Below are 16,602 nucleotides of genomic sequence, written 5' to 3'. Positions count from 1 at the left end.
ACATGATTATGATTTCTGTATCTTTTGTATACCAACTCGGAGAGGAGGCAGATGGATGCACTACTGGAGGTCTGATATTGTTAGCTCGTTTGGCAGCCTTTTGACACATCTGACCATGATATCTTATAAGCAAAGATCGAATCACAGAGCCTCAGGGGACCGGCTCTGTGCTGGGTCCATTCTTTCCTTGCTGGCCATTCCCAATCAATCAGATTGGGTAGCTTTCTTTCCAACCAAAAGCCACTGCCATGCGAAGGTATGCAGGGATCTGTGGTGTCCCCTTTACTTCATTATTTGATTATGAAACCCCTGGCAGATTTAATCCACAACTGTAGGTTCACTGTTCAAAGTACGCCGACAACCCATATTTTGGTAAAATTGTCCAGCAATCAGAAGTTTACTGGCAAACGATTGAGAGGTTAACAATCCTCTTTAAACAATGGCTGGACCTGAACTCACTCAAAATAAATTCATCAAAAACAAAATTCTCAAGTCCTTGGGACTCTATATACTGCCCTGATTGGTTTGGCCCCTTCTATAATACAGCTCTCTCAATGAAAACCATCTGAGAATTATCCTAGATTCTGAGCTTTCGCTCAACAAATTGCATCAGTGTACAAGAACAGTTTTTTTTTCCATCTCAGGACACTGAGGCCCACTTTCATTTGTAGCTTCCTACAAATAATGTCTGCAGTAAAAATCATTTGTCTATTTCAGAACAGTATTTATCTGGGCATTCTCACCAAACTTCTGTCCTGGCTGCAACGACTCCACAAAGTGGCTGTTAGATGTCTGCTGATACTGTGAAATTACAATCATGCCTAACCCAGCTCAATCTCCTTGCACTGGCGTCTAGTGAAGCAGCACACCATCTTTAAATCATTGTTCTTGTTTCACTAGGTCCTTTTTCAATACAGCAACCTCCTCTTATATGAAAGGATATTTAGGAGTCATCTTTTAGAAAACCTTAGGTCTGGTTTGGTAACTGTACCCTTTATCTATCTATATGTAATGTGTATAGCACAACTATCACCAGTGGCATCATGGCGCTAGCAAGGAGATAAGATTGAATGGGAGAGAATACAAATCAACAAAATAGTTGGGTTGTTACCTTAGTTTTAAAGAGCTTGAAATTAGAAATAGCCCTTAAAAAGAAAGGAAGCTAGTTCCATAGCTTGGGGCCCACAACTGAAAAGGCCCGACCACCGCATCATGCCAAACGATACCAAGGAAAGTTAAGAAACCGCAGTCTGGAGCAACATAGTGTACAGGAGGAACAAAACAGAGTGTTTTTATTTTAACTTTAAGAGAAAGACAACTTGTTTGTGAAGAGCCCAATGAATCAGGCAGAGTGCCTTAAACTGAACTCGGCCGATACAGGGAGCCAGTGGGGTGTACAGCGAGCTTACGAGGTAGAGTGGCCACAAAGGGAATCTCTGTGGCTAACCGAATTGCAGCATACTGTAAGACTTGGAGTCTATTAAGATGATAAGATGGCTGGGCAAGAAAGGCCGAGTTTCAATAATCCAGACTGCCATTGAGGGTAGCTGCAATGGCAGGAACATGATCATTAGGAGGAATGCAACATAGCACCTTTTTAAGACGCTTATGTTTGAAAAAGCTAGTGCTCCAGATAGCGCTAACCAGGTCCTCTGGTGAATGGAAGGATGAGAGATTCATACCAAGTCTTTTATCACCTGTACAGGGGCAGGGGTGGGGCCAGGTGATGTTGGCCAGAAATCAGGGTTCCACTTTGGCTCAGCAGAAGAGGACGGGCCTACTATCAACACCTCTGTTTTTTCTCCATTCAGCTTAAGCCAGTTTAAACTCATTCACCCATCAATGGCCTCTAGACAGACAGCAGTGCCTTCACATTCCAGGTCAAGCCTAAAAAGAAGTCGAGTATCGTCAGCATAGGTATAAAAATGGAAGCCACGGGAATGAATGAGTTTTGCCAGGGGCTGAATATAATTGTTAAAAAGAAGAGGTGAGAGTGCCGAACGCAGCAGAACTCCATAGCCAAGAGGAACATGGGCAGATTGAAAATGGGTAAGAAAGACTGATTGGCAACGGGAGGAAAGAAAAGCAGCAAACCAGTCTTATGCAGCCCCGCAAATGCCCGACTACAACATTCTCAATAGGAGAGTGGCCTGGTCAATAGTGTCGGTTTCCACAGAGAGATTCAACAAAATAAGGCCAGCCACCCACCCGGTGGTCGTGAATCATAGTTAAATCATTGATTATTGATGCCAGAACAGGCTCTGTGCCCGTAAGAGGTCAAAGGCCTGATATGGGTCAAGATACTCCTGCAGATTCTAGATAGTCTCTGAGTTGGGGATTGAGAATTGATTCCAGAAGCTTCATCAGGAAGGGAAGGAGAGAAAAGGGACACACATTCTGGGCAATGGAAGTGCGCAAAGTATGCTTTTTAAGAAGAGGGACAATCAAAGCATGTTTTAATGATTTGGGAATTTGGCGCATCAACAAAGAATGATTTACCTCTTTGACCAAAACCTCATCAAGTTGGAGCACCATTTGTTTAATAAGGTGGAGGGGAATTGTATCCAGAGGTGAGGTAGATTGCATGCTCATGACTGTCCGTGTGACAGTATTATAATCCAAAAGATGAAAAGAATTAAGGCCTGCTACATCTGGGTTCAACAGAGGAGAGGGAAAACATATCAAGGGAGTACCACAGAGATTAGTACAGGTAATGCCGGCTCATATTTCTTCAATGTTCCCACAGAAGAAGGTAGATAAATTGTTGCAAAGACTCTGAGAGGCCAGAGACGAATGTAAGGATTTAGGAGCCGTAAGCTCTTTAATAATTTGAAACAGATCTTTAGAGGTATTTTCAGCTTCAGAAAAAGATTTTACAAAATACATGCACTTGGCAACTCTAATTTCTCAATGATATGTCAGTTGTTTGTTTGAAAAAGAAGATTTTGCTGCCACATTATGATGCACATGATGCCATTTGTGTTCAGTTTGACGCAGCTGAAGTCGGATGACGTGTACCAAGGGGGCAGAGGGACGTGAAGACTTGCGGCTGATCTTCAATGGAGCTGAAGTGTCAGCCACATTAGAAAAAACAGTAGCAAGGTCTTCCAGGGGTGAAGATGGGTTGTCCCCTGATAAAGAAACACATTCTGCATTAATTGTTTGGCCCAAGGCAAAAGGGTCGGCAGTCTTCCAATTCCTTGAAGAAGTTTTAACAGGAGGAGGCAATACACAGAAAAAAGGGGACAGTATTTTCAAAGGGACGGAATAGTGGTCAGTCCAAGTGACAGGGACAGTGTGGTATGTTTGGACCAATGGAATCAGTGCCAATATCAAATTGAGTTTATGGCCCCTATCATGGGTAGGTCCCACAACATTCTGATAAAAAGAGATATTCTGCATACAGGAGTAAAAGGGGCTCCCAGAGAGTCATCAGGGAAATCAATCCAAATATTAAAATCCCTACTACTATTAGGTTCTGATAAGATAGTGCTAACTCAATAATGAACGATGTAAAAGACATTTAAAAGTCTGCATCCCGAGAACGGGGTGTGGGGAATGCACCACTAACATGTGAAGAGTGAAGGAAGGGGATACCGAAATATGAGCAAATAGGAAATCCATTTTTACTTACATTTTAGTGATAGCAAAGAACAGGGCCAGTTATTTTATACATCCGGATGACAACGCCAGAACGAAAAGCGGCTTCCCTATCAACTGTTACATAAAGGAGACATTGAGAGTCTGTTCTCTTTAGTGCCGGCTAGCAAAACCTGGAATCATGTACCTCACTCGATATGCACAAACCTATTAACTTCCGTGAATGAAGTTAAGATATAACTCTTTAAGGCAACTTGATTATATTCAACATCACCTCATTTTTTGGGAATTTGTTTGTTGTAACGGTCCAGATGCAGTGCTGCCAAGGGTGGTGCACGTACCAGTTACGCAGGTAATGTGGTGACATAAAGGTTATGTGGTGGGTGGCGTTTGGAGTGGTGACGTCTTTGCACATGGTGCAGGTAGCATGGATATAGTGTGTTAAAACACAAGAACTGGCACAGTGCAAGAGGTCACAAATGGGAATGTAAAGGAGTGTGGGTAGCTAGCTTATTAATTGATTGGATGGCACAGCGCAGGGATGGGGTGGGCCTGCATAATAGGTGGTATTATGGTAGGGGGCTTTGAGAAAGTTGTGACCATTAGAGAAGCCATGTTTTGTCGGCCCATGTTAGGAAAGCATGTTTGTAGACAGCTCATAATAAAGAGCTACAGGCTTTTGTGACAGCAAGGTTAATTGTTCAAGACTCAGTGGAAACAGTGCACAGCAATGTTGCAAGAATTAGGTTTTCCAGGAGAACGCAGACCTGTCAGAGTCTCTCCATGAGATACTTTTGAGGCCACAGGGCTAGGCACCTGGTTTTCCAAAGAGATTTGACAGGGAACAAGAAATCAAATACAGTTAATTAAAATGTATTTACGGTGTTGGGTAGGGTTTTTAGAAGCACGCCTGGCAGTGAGGTGTGAGGTGTGAGATTGGAGCTGGAGGGCTAGAGTGATGGGGTAGGGGTTCTGAGGGGCCTGACAGAGAACCAATCAGTGGAGGAAGGTTTTGATGTTCCTAGTTTGCTACATTGTAAAGTGTCCTTGCTAATGTCCTCTGGGCACATCATTGGCCAGACTCGTTGTGAAGGCCTTGCCCTGTGCCATCACAACATGCCAGGTCTAATCAGTATGCAGCAAGTTATCCATTTGTATATTGAGCAGTGCCACCAGTGATAGTTAAGTGTTTTTGACTGGTCAGCACAGTAACATAATTACGGGAGGTGTGGGAAGTTTTGTGATGTCACGAGGGGTGTTGATGTAATTTTGTTCCAAGAAATGTATTATCAAATAGGGGTCATCTAAGGTGAGAACACTAGAGGGGGCTCACGTATTTCCACCAATCAGCTCCTGTGACCTGCCCCAAAAATGTAACTAAAATGTTGTATGGTCATTTTGTAATTTGTGTGTAAAATGTATAGCCAAAGTGGGTGGTGTTGAGAGCTCATGTCACTCAGTTCAGTTCCATGTGACTTTCTGAACTGTGTTTCCCAGCTGTGTGGGTTCCATAAATCTACATTTCTTCTTGTATGGTGTATGCTCCTTTTTCTGAATTACTTCTCTTCCTTCAGATTACTTTTGACGGAGGACCCACAATACATTTTGGAGGCCCCAGTGCGAACTTCAGTTCCCTCAGTGAGCTTTGGACATTCGTGTTGCACTCCAGGGACTGAGACCAGTTTGAATGTACACTGACGAGGAGGTCCCACAGATGCTGAATTCGCAAAGGTCTGCCTGTTCCCAAGCAGCAGCTATACTCAAAGGGAGGTGCAGGCCTTGACAAAAGACTCAGAATTGAGAGAACACAAACATCTCTCGAGCACATGAGTGTACCCTTGCATGAATGTGCAGCGCTGTGCATGCGCACACGCGGCTGGGATTTGGCATCCTACAGGGGGACGACAATCGGGCCATATTAGTAGTAGATATTAGTTCCACCCCTCCAGTAGAGGGAGATGGTGTGTGGCAGGCACATCTTTAGTATAATAGATGATTGCGTAGAGGGTGGCGACCTTCCATTAGATGGGGTTGTGCGCAGCAGTGCAGGCAATTGTTTAGTTGTGTAATTTCTTCTTTCATTGTGGGGATTGAGGTAAGAGATTATTTAGGTAAAGAGGAAAAGCACTGGTTAAGGAGTGTGCGCAGTAGGTTAGAAAAATGGTGGTATATAGTGTTGGCAGAAGTGGAAGGGCTGGCACGAGATTGTTGCTTTAAATACTAGTGCTTAGTGAGAGTATAAGTAATTTGGTGGCCTGAGGAGGAGGGGCCAGGTACTTGTATAGTAAGGTATATTAATTTGTAAAAAGAAGTGTCTCGGCCTTTGGAGAGAGCCAAAAAGATGTGTTATTGTGAAGAATATTAAAGCATATTGCGGTTGGGTTGAAGGTGTGCCTGTGAGGAAAGATGGAGTGGGTATAAGGTAAGTGAGGAGTGGAGTGTGTGTTGTGAGGGGTGGGGTGTTAATTGAGTATATGTTTTGATATGTAATGTTTTTTGTTTGTTAATAATTGTGGAGACTTGTACAAGTGAAGGAACTGTGATTGCAATTTTTGGTAAATTAGAAGGGATGCTAAAAGTCAGTCAGTCTGGACAAAAGGGGGAATAATCAGATTTATTAGTATTATGGAAATGCTTCTGAAGCATCTTTGCACTAAATTACCACAATAGCGAGATAAAATTGCTAAATATAATTTCCAATGGCTGCGGGAAACAGCAGGGCAGTGTTTCCCAGAAGGGCCAATAGAAAATATGTTTGCTTATTTATTGGTGACATACAAAGTTACCAAATTGAAGAGTAAGCAAAACATTTTAGGCTTTTGGAAGCTGTATGAAGAGAAAAAATAGGAATCCACCAAAGATGTGTTGAAAGGTAGTGGCATGGTGGTGAAACACATCACACCGCCCCCACCCAACGGGCTGTACCGCACGCTGAAGCCTGCAGCAGGGTACACAAACCCACAAAGAGTGTCCCCATGTAGGGAAAAGACAGGAAAAGGGAAGGAAAAGACAGAGGCTAGGACTACTACCACTGAGAGAACAGCAGCATGTAATTGTCATGATCTCTGCTTCCAAAATGTCAGGGTTTTCCCAACTCCCTAGGAAGCAGATCCATAACCCGGGTTCCGAGTGCCAACCAGTCCCAATTGGGACCTTTTGGACCCAGTCCTGGCGCCAGTGGCACCAGGCTCATAAATATGCCCAGTCCCAGCGCTGGAAGCGCCGGGCTCATAATGCTTGGGTGGACTTACCTGCAGCAGACCATGCTGCTTACTTGCCTGCCAGTTGAGTCTCTGATCCTCTTCTGTTTGGAACTACTTTTCCTGTTGGGTGGGGCAGGAGCCACTCCCTAGATTCAGAACACTCGAACTCTTCTGGAAAGCAGGAACTCTTTTCTTACCTAGGCGTGGCTGTGGAAGGAGACACCTAAGCACTACAGGAGGCTATTTAAACCACACCCGATGGATGAATCTTGCTTTGCGTTATTCTGCATCCTCAGCAGCAGAACGCTCATCGTGTCTTCTGCATCTGATCCTGGGCCTAAGGAAAAAGGCTTACCATTCTGAATCCAGTCTTCAGCAACACCTATAAAGACAAGAAAGAACAGGTTAGCATTACGGTCTTCAGTGACAGCTCTTCACTTACCTGGTCCATCGGCTGTCACCAACGCCTCGCGTTGCATTCCGGCATCTGAAAGACAAAGGCTTACCTACTCTTTGTGCGCTCCGGAGGTCTTCACACTGCATTCCGGCATCTGAAAGACAAAAGCTTACCAACTCTTCGCACGCTCCGGAGGCCTTCGGCGCTGCATCCCGCATCTGAAAGACAAAACAAGGTGCGTTTAAAGACATTGGGGAACTTTAATACTCACGTGCCATTACTCCTTTCCACATCTAACCCAGTGGGTATTCCGGCACCCTGCAGCCGCCCCGAACTTGTACCTGCAAAATAAAAAGACAGTTAGAGCGCATCGTGAAGCAGGCAACAAGCGCTTACTTACGTGCTTCCAGGCGCTTCTATTCATCACACGGGCTCCATCTTCAACTCACTTCAGCCCGCCATCCGCCATCGCCGGAACCCTGCAAAACAAGAGACATCATTACTAAAGACTTTAAAGACATTAGAATTACTCGAAACTTACCGTTTGTGCAGTAAACGACGGACAGCAGTCCTCTGAAGTCAAGAGGCCTGCTCCCCTTATCCAGTGAAGAAACTAGTTACAGCACCCTGCCTCGAGGCAGATGGAGAGCACGGCGTTCACTTACCTAAGGTGAGAGCTTTAACCTTTGGGGTTCTACAGGAGAAGAGAAAGGGAAGAAGAGAGAGACATTCAATAACCCGATTCATTAATCCCACATTTTCTATCTGCAGACATCTTACCCTTCGAGCCAGACATACAGTGCACAGAGGTCCAGCCCAAAGAGCCAGCCGTGTGTTACACATCACCTTTGAAGATACAGTATACGCCCAGTCAAGACCGGCGCCTCTACGGGAATCAGGTGAGCGTTACAGAACACAAAGCCTACCACAAAACTCCCGTCCAGGCGCTATGGAAACCTCGGATACCGACCAGCTAGCCCAGTTACTTGGGGAACTAAGGGCAGAAGTGCATGCAGCCCGTCAGGAAACGAACGCTGTAAGAAGGGAACTGATTATTTCCAAGGAGCGAACAGATGATCTCGCTAGACAATTGCTACAGTCACAAGCCGGACAGACCCCGTTACCCGCATCTGGGGGAAATGTTCCTTCTACATCCTCTATGAATCCAGTGCAGATCAACCTACCTGGGAATGTACCTCTGGCTCCGCCCGAACGATTTTCTGGTGACCCAAAGAGGTTTGCAGTATTTATCAATCAGTGCCGGTTGCATTTCTTATGCCGGCCAGCAGCCTTTCCAACTGATCAAGCTAAAGTAGCTTTCGTGCTTTCGTACCTTAGTGGCAATGCGGCAGACTGGTCGATCCCTCTAGTAAATCAAGATGATCCGGTCCTCCATGATTTTCAAGCTTTTCAGCTCAGTATGGAAAAACTGTTCGCAAGACATTCATAGGGGCAGGCCTTGGACAATGAGCTTCTTTCGTTGCGACAAGGTAATCAAGACCTTTTGGCTTATATTGCGTCTTTCAACAGACTGATAGTGGAAACTCACTGGCCTGAGGACAAAGGATTACGCTGTTTTATAGAGGTCTACGCGGAGAGCTCAAAGATGTGTTAGCCCAAGTAGTGAATCCCCCACAAGATTGTTCGGACTATATAGACTTAGTCGTTCAAATAGATCACAGACTGCAGAACAGGAAGGCCGATCGTTCCAAGTTTGATGCTCGAGTATTTTCCAAACCGCCAACCCCTTCCAAAGGAGTAGACTCCGGGGAACCCATGCAAAAAGGGGGTCTGAAAGGTCCTCTAACACAAAAGGAGCGGGAAAGGAGAAAACAGTTGCAATTATGCCTCTATTGCAGAAACTCAGGGCACTTTCTTCGAGACTGTCCGGTGAAACCTGCCAAGAAGGCAGTAGGAGCTGCAGTTACCAAAGTTACAAACTCTGAGCAGGGAAACGACCTCGCCCGACAAGAATAGAGGTCCTCTTGCCGAGCGTGAAAACCAGTTCCGTGACCTCGCATTTCGTGATACCTATGGTCCTCATTAGCCCTGATAATCCGGATCGATTACATGCAATTGAAGCTTACGTCGACAGCGGTGCCATCGGCAATTATGTGGATCATGAAATGGTTTTGAGGATGAATCTAACTCTTTCTCCCAAGGCTGTAAAGGACGTCATTACTACGGTGGATGGTACGGAGATAGCCTCCGGGCCAGTAACGCATACCACTCAAGAAGTGACGCTAGTAAGTCAAGATGGACACCATGAGAAGATCGTGTTCGATGTGATCAAGGCCCCTCAGTTTCAGATTATTCTAGGAATACCTTGGTTAGAGAAACACAATCCTCTGATCGATTGGCGAGCAAGAACGGTCCAGTTTCCAGAATGTGTCTCTACTTGTCACCCTCCACCTGGTGTTGCACTGGCAGCAATTTCTTCAGAGTCTCCCCAGTTACCTCCCAAATACCTAGAATACCAAGATGTTTTCCGGAAGGATCAGGCTAACTCTCTACCTCCTCATAGGTCTTATGACTGCCAGATCGATCTGATACCTGGATCTACTCCTCCTTGTAGTAGAATTTATGCCCTCACCGAGCCTGAGAACCTTCACCTTCGACAATACCTGGATCAATACCTGGCAAATGGGTTTATTCGTCCTTCCAAGTCCCCTGCTTCTTCAGCTTTGTTCTTTGTTCCAAAAAAGGAAGGAGACCTTAGAACTTGTATAGATTATCGCTCCCTGAACCAGATCACCGTTAAGAATAGATATCGGTTACCTTTGATCCCTGAACTCCTGGACCAAGTCAGAAAAGCATGCATATATACAAAGCTGGATCTTAGAGGAGCTTACCACTTGGTACGAGTAAAAGAGGGCGATGAATGGAAGACGGCCTTCCACACCAAGTATGGGCTATTTGAATATCAGGTCATGCCCTTCGGACTTTGTAATGCCCCGGCCGCCTTTCAATATTTTATGAACGATGTCCTCAGAGAGCTCATAGATGTGTGTGTTGTTGTTTACATTGACGACATCCTCGTTTATTCTTCATCGGAATCTGAACATCGGAAACACGTGAAAATGGTCCTCGAAAGAATGCGTCAACACAAACTTTTCGCTAAATTGGAAAAATGTGTTTTCAACGTGACTGAAGTTGAATTCTTGGGATTCATATTATCACCTGGCGGAGTGCGTATGGATTCAAAGAAGGTCGATGGAGTTCTCAAATGGCCATCACCATCCTCCATAAAAGGTGTGCAAAGCATGTTAGGCTTCGCTAACTTTTACCGCAGGTTTATCCCCGAATTCTCTCGAATAGTCCAGCCCATCACTGCCTTGTTAAAGAAAAACAAACGTTTTGAATGGTCTACCGAGGCGGAACAAGCTTTCCAGGATTTGAAGACTAAATTTATCTCTGCACCAATATTAAAACACCCTCGCCCCGAACTCCCCTACATCGTGGAAACTGATGCTTCAAGCCTTGCCATGGGGGCAGTTCTATCACAAAAGGACCCGGTAACCAATCAGTTGCATCCCGTGGCATTTTGGTCCCGCAAATTCTCACCTCCTGAAATCAATTACACGATTACTGACAAGGAACTTCTGGCTATCAAGTCTGCCTTTAAGGCTTTGCGGCATTATCTGCTGGGGGCCCGACACACCGTTACTGTGATTACGGATCACCGAAACCTGCAATATTTGAAAACCGCAAAAGCCCAATCCTCTAGACAACTCCGTCGGGCATTATTCTTTGCCGAGTTTGACTTCATAATTACCTATCGACCTGGTACAAAAAACGGTAAAGCTGATGCCCTTTCTCGGATGGGAGTGGAAGAACACTTGATCAACCCTAAACCTGTACCAATCATTCCCGAACAAAGAATTCTGGGTGTAATCGCCACAGAATCCATAGAGGAAGTTAAGGATAAAGCCAGGCAACTTGTAACTCCAGCAAACATACAGAATTGGCATCTGCAGGGAAAGGACTTTGCAGTAAAGGACAACTTATTGTATTTCCAAGAACGATTATACCTACCCAGCACAGATTTACAGAAAAAAGTAATCTCTTGTTATCACGATTCTTTAATGGAAGGACATCCCGGTATAGCCAAGACCTCAGAAAAGATCAAGCGCTACTTCTGGTGGCCGTCTTGGAAAAAAGATATCAGAGACTTTATAATGTCCTATGGAGTATTCGCCCAAAACAAGAGTCAAAAGGAAAGACCAGCAGGCCTCTTACGCCCTATTGACATCCCACCTCGCCCTTGGCATACGCTTTCTATGGACTTCATCACCGATCTACCTCCATGCTCCGGATACAATACGATTCTAGTAATCGTGGACTTATTCTCCAAGATGGCGCATTTCATTCCGCTCAAAGGCTTGCCAACAGCAGCAACTCTGGCCCGAGAATTTCTCGAAAACATCGTCCGACTGCACGGTTTTCCTTCGGTTCTAATTTCGGATCGAGGTAGTCAATTTATTTCTCATTTTTGGCGAAGTTGCTGTCGGTCGGCTCAAATTGATGTGAGACTATCGACCAGCCACCACCCTCAGACCGACGGACAAACCGAGAGGACCAATCAAACTCTGGAACAGTATTCACGCTGCATGCTGCAACAAACTGAAAAAACTTGGAAAGACATCCTTTGGATAGCCGAATATGCCTACAATAACTCTGTCCATTCGGGAACTGGGAGAACCCCGTTTTTTCTTTTGTACGGCAGTCACCCTCGAACCTCGGAGTTGGATCCCCTCCAAGATCTTGAAACACCAGCAGTAGACTACCTGCATTCTACAATCACCCAAGCCTTTAAGGAAGCTGTTTCTCACCTTCAAAGGGCTAAAGAACAATACAAGAAAGGAGCAGATCAACATCGGAAGGAAGCCCCTCAATATCAAGTAGGGGATCAAGTCTGGTTATCCACCAAATATCTACCTCTAAAAGGGCCACGCACATTCAACCCAAGATACCTTGGTCCCTATTCCATCACTACCATAGTAAACCCAGTAGCGGTCAAGTTGGACTTGCCCCCGCACATGAAGATACATCCGGTCTTCCACGTCTCTCTATTAAAACCCGTGCAACCTCAAACCCGACTAACCAAATCTCCAAAACCTATCCTAGTTGATGGAGAACTCGAGTTTGAAGTCAAAAGCATTCTGGACTCCAAGATCTCCAAATCTAAACTATTCTACCTAATTGACTGGAAAGGCTACGGCCCCCAAGAGAGATCCTGGGAACCTGCTGAATATGTCCACGCTCCTCGCCTAATCAAAAGATTTCACCGAACATTTCCTGACAAGCCAAAACCCCCGGAGAAGCCCGGTTTGGGAGGGGCCTTGAGGGGGGTACTGTCATGATCTCTGCTTCCAAAAGGTCAGGGTTTTCCCAACTCCCTTGGAAGCAGATTCATAACCCAGGTTCCGAGTGCCAACCAGTCCCAATTGGGACCTTTTGGACCCAGTCCTGGCGCCAGTGGCACCAGGCTCATAAATATGCCCAGTCCCAGCGCTGGAAGCGCCGGGCTCATAATGCTTGGGTGGACTTACCTGCAGCAGACCATGCTGCTTACTTGCCTGCCAGTTGAGTCTCTGATCCTCTTCTGTTTGGAACTACTTTTCCTGTTGGGTGGGGCAGGAGCCACTCCCTAGATTCAGAACACTCGAACTCTTCTGGAAAGCAGGAACTCTTTTCTTACCTAGGCGTGGCTGTGGAAGGAGACACCTAAGCACTACAGGAGGCTATTTAAACCACATCCGATGAATGAATCTTGCTTTGCGTTATTCTGCAGCCTCAGCAGCAGAACGCTCATCGTGTCTTCTGCATCTGATCCTGGGCCTAAGGAAAAAGGCTTACCATTCTGAATCCAGTCTTCAGCAACACCTATAAAGACAAGAAAGAACAGGTTAGCATTACGGTCTTCAGTGACAGCTCTTCACTTACCTGGTCCATCGGCTGTCACCAACGCCTCGCGCTGCATTCCGGCATCTGAAAGACAAAGGCTTACCTACTCTTCGTGCGCTCCGGAGGTCTTCACACTGCATTCCGGCATCTGGAAGACAAAAGCTTACCAACTCTTTGCACGCTCCGGAGGCCTTTGGCGCTGCATCCCGCATCTGAAAGACAAAACAAGGTGCGTTTAAAGACATTGGGGAACTTTAATACTCACGTGCCATTACTCCTTTCCACATCTAACCCAGTGGGTATTCCGGCACCCTGCAGCCGCCCCGAACTTGTACCTGCAAAATAAAAAGACAGTTAGAGCGCATCGTGAAGCAGGCAACAAGCGCTTACTTACGTGCTTCCAGGCGCTTCTATTCATCACACGGGCTCCATCTTCAACTCACTTCAGCCCGCCATCCGCCATCGCCGGAACCCTGCAAAACAAGAGACATCATTACTAAAGACTTTAAAGACATTAGAATTACTCGAAACTTACCGTTTGTGCAGTAAACGACGGACAGCAGTCCTCTGAAGTCAAGAGGCCTGCTCCCCTTATCCAGTGAAGAAACTAGTTACAGCACCCTGCCTCGAGGCAGATGGAGAGCACAGCGTTCACTTACCTAAGGTGAGAGCTTTAACCTTTGGGGTTCTACAGGAGAAGAGAAAGGGAAGAAGAGAGAGACATTCAATAACCCGATTCATTAATCCCACATTTTCTATCTGCAGACATCTTACCCTTCGAGCCAGACATACAGTGCACAGAGGTCCAGCCCAAAGAGCCAGCCGTGTGTTACACATCACCTTTGAAGATACAGTATACGCCCAGTCAAGACCGGCGCCTCTACGGGAATCAGGTGAGCGTTACAGAACACAAAGCCTACCACAAAACTCCCGTCCAGGCGCTATGGAAACCTCGGATACCGACCAGCTAGCCCAGTTACTTGGGGAACTAAGGGCAGAAGTGCATGCAGCCCGTCAGGAAACGAACGCTGTAAGAAGGGAACTGATTATTTCCAAGGAGCGAACAGATGATCTCGCTAGACAATTGCTACAGTCACAAGCCGGACAGACCCCGTTACCCGCATCTGGGGGAAATGTTCCTTCTACATCCTCTATGAATCCAGTGCAGATCAACCTACCTGGGAATGTACCTCTGGCTCCGCCCGAACGATTTTCTGGTGACCCAAAGAGGTTTGCAGTATTTATCAATCAGTGCCGGTTGCATTTCTTATGCCGGCCAGCAGCCTTTCCAACTGATCAAGCTAAAGTAGCTTTCGTGCTTTCGTACCTTAGTGGCAATGCGGCAGACTGGTCGATCCCTCTAGTAAATCAAGATGATCCGGTCCTCCATGATTTTCAAGCTTTTCAGCTCAGTATGGAAAAACTGTTCGCAAGACATTCATAGGGGCAGGCCTTGGACAATGAGCTTCTTTCGTTGCGACAAGGTAATCAAGACCTTTTGGCTTATATTGCGTCTTTCAACAGACTGATAGTGGAAACTCACTGGCCTGAGGACAAAGGATTACGCTGTTTTATAGAGGTCTACGCGGAGAGCTCAAAGATGTGTTAGCCCAAGTAGTGAATCCCCCACAAGATTGTTCGGACTATATAGACTTAGTCGTTCAAATAGATCACAGACTGCAGAACAGGAAGGCCGATCGTTCCAAGTTTGATGCTCGAGTATTTTCCAAACCGCCAACCCCTTCCAAAGGAGTAGACTCCGGGGAACCCATGCAAAAAGGGGGTCTGAAAGGTCCTCTAACACAAAAGGAGCGGGAAAGGAGAAAACAGTTGCAATTATGCCTCTATTGCAGAAACTCAGGGCACTTTCTTCGAGACTGTCAGGTGAAACCTGCCAAGAAGGCAGTAGGAGCTGCAGTTACCAAAGTTACAAACTCTGAGCAGGGAAACGACCTCGCCCGACAAGAATAGAGGTCCTCTTGCCGAGCGTGAAAACCAGTTCCGTGACCTCGCATTTCGTGATACCTATGGTCCTCATTAGCCCTGATAATCCGGATCGATTACATGCAATTGAAGCTTACGTCGACAGCGGTGCCATCGGCAATTATGTGGATCATGAAATGGTTTTGAGGATGAATCTAACTCTTTCTCCCAAGGCTGTAAAGGACGTCATTACTACGGTGGATGGTACGGAGATAGCCTCCGGGCCAGTAACGCATACCACTCAAGAAGTGACACTAGTAAGTCAAGATGGACACCATGAGAAGATCGTGTTCGATGTGATCAAGGCCCCTCAGTTTCAGATTATTCTAGGAATACCTTGGTTAGAGAAACACAATCCTCTGATCGATTGGCGAGCAAGAACGGTCCAGTTTCCAGAATGTGTCTCTACTTGTCACCCTCCACCTGGTGTTGCACTGGCAGCAATTTCTTCAGAGTCTCCCCAGTTACCTCCCGAATACCTAGAATACCAAGATGTTTTCCGGAAGGATCAGGCTAACTCTCTACCTCCTCATAGGTCTTATGACTGCCAGATCGATCTGATACCTGGATCTACTCCTCCTTGTAGTAGAATTTATGCCCTCACCGAGCCTGAGAACCTTCACCTTCGACAATACCTGGATCAATACCTGGCAAATGGGTTTATTCGTCCTTCCAAGTCCCCTGCTTCTTCAGCTTTGTTCTTTGTTCCAAAAAAGGAAGGAGACCTTAGAACTTGTATAGATTATCGCTCCCTGAACCAGATCACCGTTAAGAATAGATATCGGTTACCTTTGATCCCTGAACTCCTGGACCAAGTCAGAAAAGCATGCATATATACAAAGCTGGATCTTAGAGGAGCTTACCACTTGGTACGAGTAAAAGAGGGCGATGAATGGAAGACGGCCTTCCACACCAAGTATGGGCTATTTGAATATCAGGTCATGCCCTTCGGACTTTGTAGTGCCCCGGCCGCCTTTCAATATTTTATGAACGATGTCCTCAGAGAGCTCATAGATGTGTGTGTTGTTGTTTACATTGACGACATCCTCGTTTATTCTTCATCGGAATCTGAACATCGGAAACACGTGAAAATGGTCCTCGAAAGAATGCGTCAACACAAACTTTTCGCTAAATTGGAAAAATGTGTTTTCAACGTGACTGAAGTTGAATTCTTGGGATTCATATTATCACCTGGCGGAGTGCGTATGGATTCAAAGAAGGTCGATGGAGTTCTCAAATGGCCATCACCATCCTCCGTAAAAGGTGTGCAAAGCATGTTAGGCTTCTCTAACTTTTACCGCAGGTTTATCCCCGAATTCTCTCGAATAGTCCAGCCCATCACTGCCTTGTTAAAGAAAAACAAACGTTTTGAATGGTCTACCGAGGCGGAACAAGCTTTCCAGGATTTGAAGACTAAATTTATCTCTGCACCAATATTAAAACACCCTCGCCCCGAACTCCCCTACATCGTGGAAACTGATGCTTCAAGCCTTGCCATGGGGGCAGTTCTAT

Source organism: Ambystoma mexicanum, chromosome 3p, assembly GCF_040938575.1.
Source record: "Ambystoma mexicanum isolate Mex_15411 chromosome 3p, UKY_AmexF1_1, whole genome shotgun sequence".
NCBI classification, from domain to species: domain Eukaryota; kingdom Metazoa; phylum Chordata; class Amphibia; order Caudata; family Ambystomatidae; genus Ambystoma; species Ambystoma mexicanum.
This window is presented reverse-complemented; position numbering follows the sequence as displayed.